Source organism: Diadema antillarum, unplaced genomic scaffold, assembly GCF_040938485.1.
Source record: "Diadema antillarum isolate AM-2024a unplaced genomic scaffold, OU_Dant_1.0 scf00000069, whole genome shotgun sequence".
NCBI classification, from domain to species: Eukaryota; Metazoa; Echinodermata; class Echinoidea; order Diadematoida; family Diadematidae; genus Diadema; species Diadema antillarum.
In genome coordinates, this window is record NW_027270958.1 from 1015386 (window position 1) to 1028821 (window position 13436).

At 37.5% G+C, this 13436-nt stretch overlaps 1 long non-coding RNA gene across 1 annotated transcript in view; it reads left to right on the forward strand.

Annotated features, from left to right (window-relative positions):
• Positions 1-13436, forward strand: part of LOC139716732 (uncharacterized) — a 47477-nt gene that overhangs the window by 14199 nt on the left and 19842 nt on the right. The window contains exon 2 of the long non-coding RNA XR_011709917.1: positions 9341-9438. This is a non-coding gene — a long non-coding RNA (uncharacterized lncRNA). The remainder of the gene's footprint in view (positions 1-9340; positions 9439-13436) is intronic.

Below are 13436 nucleotides of genomic sequence, written 5' to 3' on the forward strand. Positions count from 1 at the left end.
TGCATTATTACTATATAAAATCTGCATGTTTGGCAGGTGTTTGTGATAATCTTGCATACAGATCACAGAGAAGGAAAGACTGTGCCGTCATCAGAGTTTGTTCATGTTACTGAAGCGTGTGATCATAGCTACATGTAAGTGGTGTATGTGTTCACATGCATATAATGTATGTGTTTGTGAATCCCTATCAATCTCTGTTAATGTTCCGACTGAAGTCCACGCTCTCCAGAGTGACAAAAACACTGCGGGGTATTTGTTCGAAGGACATGCAATCAAGCGAAGCTGTATGTGTCTCGGTCTTTGATAAGCTAAGTGTAAATGCCGCCCTAGATACGTTGGAATGGTTTCGTTATGGTTAATGGATTGTTATGGAGACTAAAAAATGTATAATCATTTTTTTTTTCCTCCAGAAATCGATCCTTACGTATGTCTGTGTTGATCAAAAATGGCATTATGTATCAAACAAGGTAAGATAGAGTAGGAATGTCATATATTGATACTCAGTCGTAGGGCATGTACATAATCTACATCCAGTAGAAGTATGATTTTAATGAACAATATTGGTATGACTTTACTGAAAAATATTGAAATTTACAAGTGATTGTTAATGACAAACATTTATAAACAATTTGCATAATTTGGATGTCCGTGATCCAGTCAAAGTTAGCCCAGATATTTCCTCTAGCTTCTTGACCAGAGTGAGACTAACTTAAATTCCTTGTATGTAATCAAAGTCATTTCAAACACCACCCTATTGATCCCATGGCAAAATGGAAGTACTGTCCTGGAAAGGGGTTGCCAAAGGCAGACTTAGGAAAATCTAGGTAAAGTAGAAATGCGACATATCCGTTTTTAGTAGGTAATGATACGTGTGCATTAGCCTCCCTTTTTTTAATCTCTTTTTCAGTGGCAGGTTGGGGAAGATATTTTAGTGAAAATGGGAGTGATGAAGGTGCACTGCATCTATTTGGTTTGCACTGGAATGCATTTAGGGCTGTTACGTGTCTCTGTGGAATTGGAGGCTTGGAAGTCATAACAGGGAAGACTGAGGAGGCTCCTCTGACTCTAGGCATCTAAGAATTGTAGGCTCTATTCTACCCGATGGGAATTTTCTTGACAAATGTGTGTGGATATGGGAGGTGTTTTGGGACAAGGGATTAGTGAGGAAAAGCCAGTTATTGGACAGACCACTTGCATCATAGGAGGGTGATTCATACAGTAATTCTGGATCATGGCAGTTTTTCTTATTTTTTTTTTTTATTGGGGGGGGGGGAGCATGGAGGATGGGGGGGGGGGTCTGATATCAAAAGATGATAATAGTACCGTACTTGGCTTGCCAAGACATGTATGGGCGGGACATGAGTAGTGGTGTCACAGAATCACACTTCCTTTTTATCCCCCATGGATCGTTTACCCTTTCCTATAACCGCGACACATTCCTACAATCAGATATGGACAGAAATGCAACTTTCATCCAAGACCAAAAAGGGTGTATTTCATTATATGATCCATTTTCAGCCATTCTGTAAGAAAACAACAACAAATACAAAAGTGCACCTGACTTATTTATTGCCTCTCTCATTTACTATGGAGCATCTTGCCAAGAGATTTCATCAATAATATTTTCATTTGTTTGACTGTCCAATGATGTCTTTGAAACCTTAAACACCTGAATTGTCCTGGATTACAGCAAGGAGGTGGTACCTCCCTGATTACAGCCACCCCTTTAAAAATCAGTGAGCCGCTCATGATGTGTGTGTGTGTGGGGAGGGGGGGGTGATTATGCATTCAGGGTGCTACATAACTTTTTCTTACCACTCGCCCAGTAAGGCAAGCAGATTTTCACATTATTGCAGAACACTTGCTCGAACATGAATTTTACGTGCCAGAAAAGATAGTCCAGTAATAGAAAATGATAAAGAAATTCCCTTCTAAGTCAAGGACTTAATATAATAACCATTATCATTTGAATGAACAGCACAAGTTGATTTGCGCGCTTAAACACATTATAGTAACAAACGTGGTTTGATCGAATGTTGGCTTTGCATTGCATTGGGGCTTCGAACTTCATGTAAGTGTTAGAAAGTTGCAGAAATGAAGTTATAGTGCGTTGCATCACTAAGCAGTCATTATCTTTGGGCTTCTGTGGTTGACTTTGTGGGTTTGTAGAAGGGAAAAGGTGAAAAAAATGTGGCTTCAAAACTTTTTCTTGCCCAATTCAGGCAAGCTTTTTTTTTTCTGATTGTTCCAAAACACTTGCCCGACTATGATAAATTCACTTGCCCCAGATAATCAGGCAAGTTCTTGTAGCACCTTATGCATTGTATGTGTTTCTTTTTTTCATTACCGTATGTCATCCCTGAAATGCTGGACTCTGCCAGTCAATTTCGGAATTTAACATTTCCTCAGTTCGGGGTACGGCCAATATGCAAATGCCTCCCGGCCAGGCCCTTTCCAGATGCATTGTGGGATGGCATGGTAGCAAAGTTGGATCCAGTCTTGGCTACATCAGGCTTGCCAGACCAGTGCAAAAAACAGCATTCATATGTATAACCAGGATGAGTTGGGGATGAAGCACTGCACATGGTAGAGCTTACCAACCATCCAATTACCCAGGTCACATCTTTTATCCAGGGATATTTTTAAGATTTCTTAGCTTAACATCATCTCATACCAGCACAAACTGCAAATTTTCCTCTTAAAAAGTGAACACTTTTTTTCTCATTTTTTCTATAAAGTTCTCAAGTGGGAACTCAACCACTTGAGAAATTGTCCTTAAATGTAAGATCCAGTCTATGAAATTTATGACATATACAGTACCAGTTTTGCAAATTATGGCTCCACATTGATTTGTTTACAGTGGTCTTCCTACAAACTGGGACACCAGGCTATTGAATGTTTTCATGTATCTTAGTAAAGCTTTATATCTCTTTTTGGGATATAACAGATTGAGAAGTTCACACTGTTTCAGGATTCCTTGCAGGTTGTTCCGTGATCGATATCAAATTATTGGATGTGGTCTTCTCAGTGCTTCCTTCAAATGAGTGGTAAGATTTAAAATGCTTGTAATGAATATTTTGCAAAATGTATGAGATAGACGAAAACATTTCCGAGAGTGGCTGTGCCACATCTTTTCATTTGTATGATAACCTTTTGTATGAGTGCGAGGAAAGGTAAGCCCATGTGTACGTTTCTTGATGTGTTGCTACCTGCTCTCGCAAACTAAAGAAGTTCCTGCTCAAACCAATGCCAGCATCGATCTGTTTGCGTCTGAAAATCCACACTCCCAGTGTGACGCGAGCGGGTGTCGCGCCATTTCTCACTGGATCGCCAAGGGACAATGAGCCAGCGTCGGCTGAGCAGAGCAGAGCAGAGCAAAGTCAGGCCAGAATGTGATTACCGAATCACAAACTCTGCTGTTAAAAAGCCACATGCCTGTGGATATACATACATATATCCATCCCTCCCACGCCTGTGTAAACAGTATCTAAAGTATCAAATACTTCTGAGAAGATGTATTCTTGCTTATTGCAAGCAAATTCGCATACTGCCCACACAAAATCATAGAACTTGCACTGTGTGTAGGTGGATATATATCCTAATGATTCAATGATTTTGTTTTATTCTGTACATGTATGCAATTGTAGTGCTACTTTGAAATCTTACATTGATTCTATTTTTTTCCATGAGAAGTGGAAAATAAACTTGAAGCTTGAAATCATGTAACATAATGTACATTTGGATCTGTCATTCAAAGCATGTTTTCCAGGTGAACTTAAAGTGTTGCCTTTGTAAAAATATTGATGTGATACTAAATCCTCCAAACTATTTATAGGAGAATCCCATCATGGAGGATGTCATTCATACATGTCATGTGAGTAACTGGCAGCCATTTTGAAATCCTTTGACACATCTTCCCAGGAATGGGAGTGTGGTATGTCTGCAACTCTTCACTGTAAATCTACAATTACACCCCCCCCCCCCCAACAGCTAAATACTGGTTAGTAATATTAAGGTTAGAGTAAAGATTAGAGTTGGGGTTAGGGTTAGGATTAGGTTCAGATCAGGATTAAGGTTAGGGTCATAGGAAGGGTCCGGGGTAATTGCCCTAGACCCATAAATTCCTGTATCTTGACAGATCTTAGTGGAATAAATGTATCTTGAGATTAAAATCAAATCAGTATATATTGCATGTGCATAGGTTACTTTCATTCATGCAATTGAACATAACAACAGCCATGGCCAATTGAAATAGACTGCACACATATTGAAATATTGTATATATGCCGAGCCCAGCTCTTCGCTCATTCATGACATGTTCCAAAGTGAGTGGAAGGCTTATTTAAAGCTAATAGACAGACGACACTGCAAGAACTAAATGTGTCGCAAAAAGTGTACCATCTGTCACTTGAAAGAAATTGTTCATTAGTTAGTAAATTAGATTGCTTGGTACCATGCACATGCAAATATAGGGTGAAACACTTTTACCATATAACTCATAAATATGGCTTATTTTGCTGGTTTCAAACTTAAATCTTTGTCTTGAAGTTAGGCAAAATTTGGATGCATAACAATTATTATTTGTATGGATTTCATAAAGGCTGATCCTTCCCAAGACATGAAACCGGAATTTGAAAAAGTTCCGAGGTAAACATAAGGAGTATGCATGGTACCACATCATACTACAATAATTTTCTTTACACTGTCGTCAAAGTTTGCAAAAATAATGACCAAACATGTTATGCTGGATCAATTTAGCGTGAGGAGCACATGACTTGAACGTTATTGGCAATCCATGCTCTTGATAGCATGCGGAACTCATATGTATGCCTTTAAAAAGCCGCCTTCTATTTCGTTGTGAAAAAACAGAGCTAAACGTGAAGGACATTCAGCATGCAGTATCATACGAGTACGTGTATGATATCACAAGCATATCTTGTGCCACAAAATCATTACCGTGTATAATGGGAATCATTTAGGAGCAACCCATTTGTGTAAGCGTTTTGTAATGGCTGGAGCGATGAAAACAAAAAGTACACTTGCTTTGTCTCGACCAGAGGTGTCGGGCTGCACTTTGTCGGCAAGTGCCTCATTACACGGCCCATGTTAGAACGATCATATGAGTATGCTCGCCACAAAAACAACAACAACAACAACAATGAATTGATAAAACAAAAGTGCAACATCCAGACAAAGTCTAATAAAGGGCAAATCCTAGTGGTCCAGGACTTTGTTAAAGCCTTTTTCCCCATAATCCCTTGGGAATTTGGAAACAAAATGAAATTCCGGGTTAAGGGTGTGTTCGTCGTGAGGAAGAGGAGAACCAATTTGGCTAAAGCAGTTACAGTACCTTTTTGTAGGATTGAGAGCTCATGGGAGCATTTGAGTACATCATAGTACCTTTTACACCTTAAGTTGTTGGTTTTTTTGTGCAAGTGGATTTTTGTTTTTGTTTAGGCATGATAAACATCAAACATTTTGTGCAGTTCTGTAATATTTACAACCATCTCTCTCCAAAGACATCTGAAAGTCTGCTTATACTGCTTAAATAGTTCATAGATTTCCAAAGCATGCAGTTGCTAGACATACATGTATTTGCAAATATGTCCACTAGAGATGAAGTACAATATGATATGAAAGATTAAATGAAAAGACGAAGTGAAAATATTTTATCGTGGAGATGACATTTTTAAAAATAATATGAACCTCTTTTCAGAATATAACTAGGGACTAAATGGAGACAGTGCCTCATATAGCTGTAAAATGGAAATCCTAGGTCATCCGAGTAGGAAAAACAGGCTGTCCATTACTAATTGCTAATGTTTAGTATTATTCCCTCTGTGCATTTTGCTTTCATTTTTTTCTGTACTACTGACTGTCCTGCATGTCCTTCACAGCCTAGACCCAGTGATGTTTGTAGAATTGATTTCTTGTGGTATTAAGATATTATCATTCATTTTTTTTTTTCAAATGGCAGGGCTGCCAACTCTCACGCATTGAGCGTGAGACTCACGCATTCTGGTCCTTTCTCACTCTAAAACTTTATTTCATTTGCATGCATTTCTATTGATCTCACTCATTTTGACTCCTAAATTATAGCATTGGCCTATGGGAGTCTCACTCTCAACTAGTTTCCAGTGTTGGCAGCCCTGAAATGGCAGCAGTAGTTAACTAAAGGATGGTGAAAATGGAGGAAGATTTGCTTTGATCAAAAGGCAGAAATGAGTCTAAGAATGCTTTCTCCGTGGATCTGATGGACTTTAATTGATGACTGACCAAATCTTAACCTGCATGACTGCTATAGTCCAGGCTAAATAAGACTGCAATATCTGTCTGTTCTTTAAGTGAGGCAGTCCACATGAATTTGGAAAAAAAAAAGTGTTGTTGTTGGTATCTCTAATAAACTACTTTCACCAAAAACAAACTTTCAAATCACCAACAAGTGCGAATATTTTGATTTGTTTTATGTCACTCTTTGCAGCACTCAATGATTGCTTTCTGTTTTTCCCCATATTTTTGTAAGCAGTAGTGTAAGAATGCTATATTTTAGCATACAAGCTTTTTGAGGATTGTTTAATAGATTCACCTGAAAAACATATGTTTTGTTAAGTGCCAAACTGATGACAGCTAAAGAAATTGCAGAGCAATCTTGAATGTATTGTCTTTGGGAAACATAATCACTAGCATCTTAGGCACCAATACATGTATGTTCATTACTGTACTGTAATTTTCCCAGACGTAATCATTTTCAAATTCTGAGACACGTCATTGTTGTAGGAATTACTACTTATTCTTTCTTTTGTGATCTAATTATTATTATTTTTTCTCAAAGCTATAATCCCATCACAGAAACCATTAAAAAAGCCCATTCAATTCAAAGCCTTTCTGAAATGTGTTAATTTGAAGTTCTTTGGCAGAGAGTATATTGGATGTAAAACCACTGAGACAATATTGGATACAAAGTATTCATTTCCATTGTTAGTGTGAGAGCACATGACAAATTATAGCATGTGCAGATATGAGAGACGCTACAATGACAACACTGGAAACATCATTGACATGTATGTGCACATATTGAAAAAGGAAGTGGACCATACAAATTTGAGCCCATGATCTCACCACATTTGAATGGCACAAAAGATGTAAGCTTGGGCATATGAAATGTATTGATGTGTTATGGCATATCACAGGAGAACTGAGGAATGTTTACCTTTTGAAATTGAGTCAGGTATTACATTGGATATTGAGGGGAATTTTCCAGGATCAATGCGGCTGTAGAATCTGTAATGTCTTTTGCATTCATGAAACCGCAAGGACATGGACAAAGAGGTATTCCTTTGTTTAGCCTGTGTGAGAAAAGTTAACTAGAACCAAGGAGCTTCAAACACATGTGTTTGAAGCTCCTTGCTAGAACTGTGAATGTGCTTTATCATCTAGACAAAATGTAAACAGACAGTCTTCTGTATCTTTTACAGCACGATTTGTCTTGTTTATGATGTCTGCGGTTGTGCTAAGAAAGCATAGTTCAAAGGTTTTGGATCTTGTTACGAGGAAATCTTGAGGTGACTGAACTTTAACAAGAGACACATTAGTCCCATTATTACTCGCCAAATATGAAGTCAATTTCTGCATTGTGATTTGTAAACAGTAAATTCTTGTGTGTGGACACAAAGAATCGTTTCAACTCTCGTGATCGGCACCGCGATGCTAAAACTGGGCCATCTTGATACTTTTAAACCCTTGCGATAATTTGTGCTCTTTAGTGTTTGTGAACAGCACGAAAAAAGAACTTGAGTTTAATAGTTCCTTGATGCAAGTCGCCACAGGAGGTCTGCTTATTAGGGTGCCTGAGGTCACGCTTAAGTCATTGTTTAGGTATGCACAGTCTGGAGATTCAAAACGCTTCATTTGCAAAGGAGCAATTTTCATGACATGTGCAAATAATCGCAAATGAAAAGTAAATTTTTGCATCGCGATGCAAAAACTGATAACTCCTGTGCGTGAATGTGTCTTTAAGTGCAGTGGCACATAAGATGCATCAGATAAAGTGCTTCGCAGTAGAGGAGCAGTTAGGTCAATGACTTGCTTGTATTGTTTTCACGATGTAGGTTACATGGTCCCATTAATGCATTAAATCAGCCAATGAGAAAACCAGAAATCTGCACACTGCCTGGAAGGTTGACCATGTATGGTGATACTGTAGCTCATGAGCTTGTTTGTTGAAAAAATAATAATTGTGGTGATATCATCATCATTTTTACTACAAACAGGAATTAGGCAGTTTTTAATAGTGTACATAGTAGAAGTAGTAGTAGTAGTAGTAGTAGTAGTAGTAATAGTAATAGTAATAGTACAATAGCAGTAGTAGAAGTAGTAGTAATAGTAATAGTAGTAGTAGTAGTAGTAGTAGTAGTAATAGTAGTAGTAGTAGTAGTAGTAGTAGTAGTAGTAGTAGTAATAGTAATAGTACAATAGTAGTAGTAGAAGTAGTAATAATAGTAGTAGTAGTAGTAATAGTAGTACCAACGGTAGTAGTAGTAGTAGTAGTTAGTAATAGTCATCATTAGTGGGTATAAAAGTATACTAATAATAACACCAGCAATAATAATCTATGATGATAAAGATGAAAGAAATGAATATTTAAGATAATAACAGTGATGATAGTAATGATAACAGTGTTCCTACTACTACTAACTACTACTACTACTACTACTACTACTGCAACTACTGCTACTACTGCTACTACTACTACTACTACTTCTACTACTACTACTACTACTTCTACTACTACTACAACTACTGCTACTGCTACTACTTCTTCTACTATACTAATAATCAAATGTGCCAAATTGTGATCCCCTAACATCAGCTGGTATTGTCTGGACATTAACATGTATCTAGTGCAGTAATATGCACCTTACCATGCAACATGTGCACATGCCTCTTTGAGAGTTTGAACAGCAATTCGACAAGATAACTTTTTACGTGTCTTCTGTTGAATCACTGATTAATCCCAGGGGTGAGAGTGGTGTCTTTTTCATGAATTTTCAATGGTATTTTGAACAGGTGCACACACCAGACTTTCCGCAGTAAAGTGATCAATAGAGGCACCCAGGTGAATCTGTGCAAAACTACTGTGTCTGAAAGGAGGTAAATACATTGCACGGGAGGGCTACTAGCCTGCTGGATTTGTTCTGTGGTCGTATGGTGTTTCAACATTAAAGTCAGCCATGCACACTCCTGCAATTGTATGACAGATTGAAGTGACCATAGTATTTCCTCTTTTCACTTTGTGTACATTTCAAACTCTTATCTCAGCTTCCTGTGCTCTGATTCCCAGACAGGACCCTTGACCAAAGGATTGACCACTGGAAGCCTGAACTCGCCAGTGCATTGCCAACGCTCAATAGCTCAACAGCAAACAGCAGATCAAATTCGGTAAGTGACAATTAAGCAGCACTTGTATTCCACTGTATTTACAAACACAATTATTTTCTGGAATTCCACACAGATTTAAGGCAGAATCTATCACAAAAAGACTTAGTACCAGAAATATCAGGAGGTTAGTATACTTTGGCTGTATCTGCCACCTATTGAAACATGATCTTGATTCTAATCTAATAAGAAAATTTGACATGAAATTGGTTTCAAAATTCCAAATTGGTTTCAAGTAAATCTGATTGTGTATCCCATATCCAAGACTCTAGAAGGTCTGAACTGCAACACTTGAAAATAAATTGCAACACTTGAAACACTGCAACACTTGAATTGAAATTGGTTTCCAAATACCAAATTGGTTTCAAGTAAATCTGATTGTGTAGCCCATTTTCAAGGCTCTAGGTTAGTTCTGTAACACAAATACTTTCAGGACATATTTGTAATTCACAAGTGGTTATAAATGTAACATGTGGAAAGACATGTAAATTGCCTTCACAATGTAAGAAAGCCTAGGGAGAGTGTGTGACTCTCATTCAATCTCTGATGTTCTGTTTTTTTTTGTGTTTTTTTTTAAGGGGGGGGGGGGAGATAATCACTTGTAGCACAAGACAGTTCTTGAGGAAAGTTTGGTCAAAAGCAGTCGGCTTCAATCTCAATATAAGATAGTTCTCGCTCATGTGTGTGCTATCTGTAGCAAGATATTTCTTGACTGCTTTGGTGATTGTGAAACAGTTTCACTTTCCAGTGCACATAGTCTTACATAGGAATTGCTAAATTCCTATTTATATGTTTTGTCTCTTGACTGAAAATAGTTTAATGGGTGGAATTACCTCCTTAACAGCTATCAAGAGTATGCTTCATTGACACAGCTGCTCAATGATATCATTTATAATGCTACAAGTGACAAACCACACCTTGTACAAGTCATACTCTCTAAACTTAATCTAATTGCTTTTGGTCAATGGAGAGAGATGGAGAGAGAGAGAGAGAGGAAAAAGAAGTTGGGGTCTGTGGCTTATTTAATTGGTATTGATTGGTATCAATTCCACTTGTTCGCCTGGATTTTCCTCCCATCAACAAATCACCTCCAAAAGAGTAGAGTTAGTGATATCGATTAATTATTATTATGTACTTTTGGCTCCTCAAGAAAGGGGAAAGAAAAGAAACAGAAAAACAAAACACACAACAAAACCTACGACCCTCTGAGGGTTGACCCTTGACCCCTATAAGACTGTAGCCCCACCCCAACCCCCCCCCCCCAAAAAAAAAAAAAAATGTTCTGCAAACCCCTGAGTAACGATATGAATATTACGCAACAGATTAGATATTATCAATCAAGTTGTTTTCACATTTTAGCAGGTAGGTGAGAATAAAAACATGATGATTAGGAGCTATCTACAGAATTAACCACATAATTGATAATAGATATTGTATCTTTGTTGTTGTTCTGGAATGACATATGTATTTATGTATTTATTTATTTATTTATTCATTCATTTATTTATTTATCTATGTGTTTGTTTGTTTGTTTATTTTAATTATTTATCTTTTTTTCGGGTGGCCCTCATTTGTCTTCAGGCTATATATCATGTGGTTTATACTACTGCTACACAAACCCACATGTGTCTTGTCAGGCAAGTGACTAAACCAAAATGCTTGCCTTTTATAACAAAGATGATGACTGACATGAACCGAGCAAGAAATATTGGGGATTATACATTCATGATAGGTTCTCTGGTAACAAAATACTTTGTGTCATCTTGATGTTATGAGAATATTGGACAGATTTGTGTCATGTCACACGGCTTTCTCATTGTTGGATGGCAGTTTAGATTTGCAATAGGCCGGGTATCATGGCTCTGTTCGTCTCATATTGCATGAAGGAGGACAGTTAATGTCAGTGGGTGACATTCCATTATGCACACCCACCTGACATAAGGAGTTGAATGTACACTGTATGCTGCAATCGCCATGTTTACAAAGTAATTATAAATGATGTTAATGTCTTGTGAGAGTTTGTTTTAATGGCAGTCAGAAGAAATTCCATTTTAATGCAGACCATGTGTGTACCCCTTGCTCCTTGCTACATCAGTTGTTGGTACAGCATGTTCGTCTCATATTGCATGAAGGAGGACAGTTAATGTCAGTGGGTGACATTCCATTATGCACACCCACCTGACATAAGGAGTTGAATGTACACTGTATGCTGCAATCGCCATGTTTACAAAGTAATTATAAATGATGTTAATGTCTTGTGAGAGTTTGTTTTAATGGCAGTCAGAAGAAATTCCATTTTAATGCAGACCATGTGTGTACCCCTTGCTCCTTGCTACATCAGTTGTTGGTACAGCATGAAAATGTGGCATATGAACATTCTCTTCAAAGGACTCTGAAATAGCAGCTGGACTGTGTTGTGAACCTTGTAATTTGAACTTTGTTCAGTAAACTGAGAATACACATTACTTCTACAATAATGTATATTGTATCAGTGTGCTAGATTAAATGCCAAGTGTGGGTGTGAGTGTCTAAGTGTGTACAGTATGTTTGGGTGTGTCTCTATACTATGTGTGTGCACTCATAAACATTGCATTTTATGGCTATTCACACTAACAAGAAAGAGAAATGAGACCAGTGACATTAGAGTAATTGCAAATTAGTAGTTTTGCAACAACCAGTAAGCCATCTGGAATTTCTTCCAAAAAATTAAACAATGGAATGTGACTTTTCGGCACTAGAAAGTTTCTTGTAGCAATTTGCAGGAAGGAACCTCAACATACTGTAAAATGAGGAATGTTCGCATGCATTTTAATTTCTTGAATTTCGCGAGAGCCAAGATTCGTGAAATTAAAAGGCACGTGAAAGTTTTTGTTTACACTATACGCATTGAATGTAAGAGGCAACTCAAGAAAATTTCATGCCTGCGAATCAGAAATGGTCACGCCGACAGTTTAATCCATTTAGGACGGACTTATTTTGCTATAGCATGCATTTCCCATAGACACCTGCCTAGTATTCTCGGGACTTGTCCTCAACGGGTTAATCTCATGTCCTGATAAAACAAATGAAAGACTGAACAAGAGACTAATAAAAATGAAATTCCAGGTAGCATAGATATGAAAATGGGCTTGCACATCCCTCATCGGCATTCACCCATTATGTTGTCTGAATAGGATAACATCTAATATGGGATGGGATCTGTGAAAGGCATTCGAAATCACTGTGATGCTACCGTATCTTCAGACCTGTGTTGTCATTAAGGCGTATTAGCAGCCATTAAGGCATGTACTTTTTGGCCCCCGTGACGAATGTGGAGCTAATAAATGAACCCTGCTAGGTATGGCTTTCCTATTGCACGTACAATAACCCTAATTTGGGTTTAATACAAATATTTCCTCATTCAGATTGATTGTGCATGTATTATTATGATTTTTTTTCCCCCCATGTAATAGTGTGGTTTGTGAGCTTTTGTGCATTAGTGCATTTTTTTTTTCTGGTATCAGTTTCTTTTGTGTCAAACAATATATTTGCTCCCTGTACTTCCTGATTATCTCTCATTTCTTGGATCCTATAGGTATTCAAGTTAGCTTTGTAAACATATATAGATTCTATATTTCTGTTGCTTTTGTTTGCTTTCTTACCCCTTGAAAGCGATATCTTACAATATGATTTTGGTTATTAAGTAACTGCTCCCTGCAATCATAAAATAAAAATTGGTATAATATTAATATTATATTGAAAATGTTACTGTCTTTTTAAACTCATCTGAACCATTTTGATTATTGTTCACCATCCATTTGAACTGCTTTAAAAAAACTTTTTCAAGTTTTCATCTTCTCCTTTAAAACTTTGCCACTGGATCTTGACCAAACATGGCAGGAATCATCTATGAAGATAGGGGATGTAATGGTGATGTTGCCTCCAGGGAAGCTCATAGGGCAAGGCCCAAATACCGAGTAGAAATTATCTTTATTTACGCAAATAAATGCCACCATTAGGCC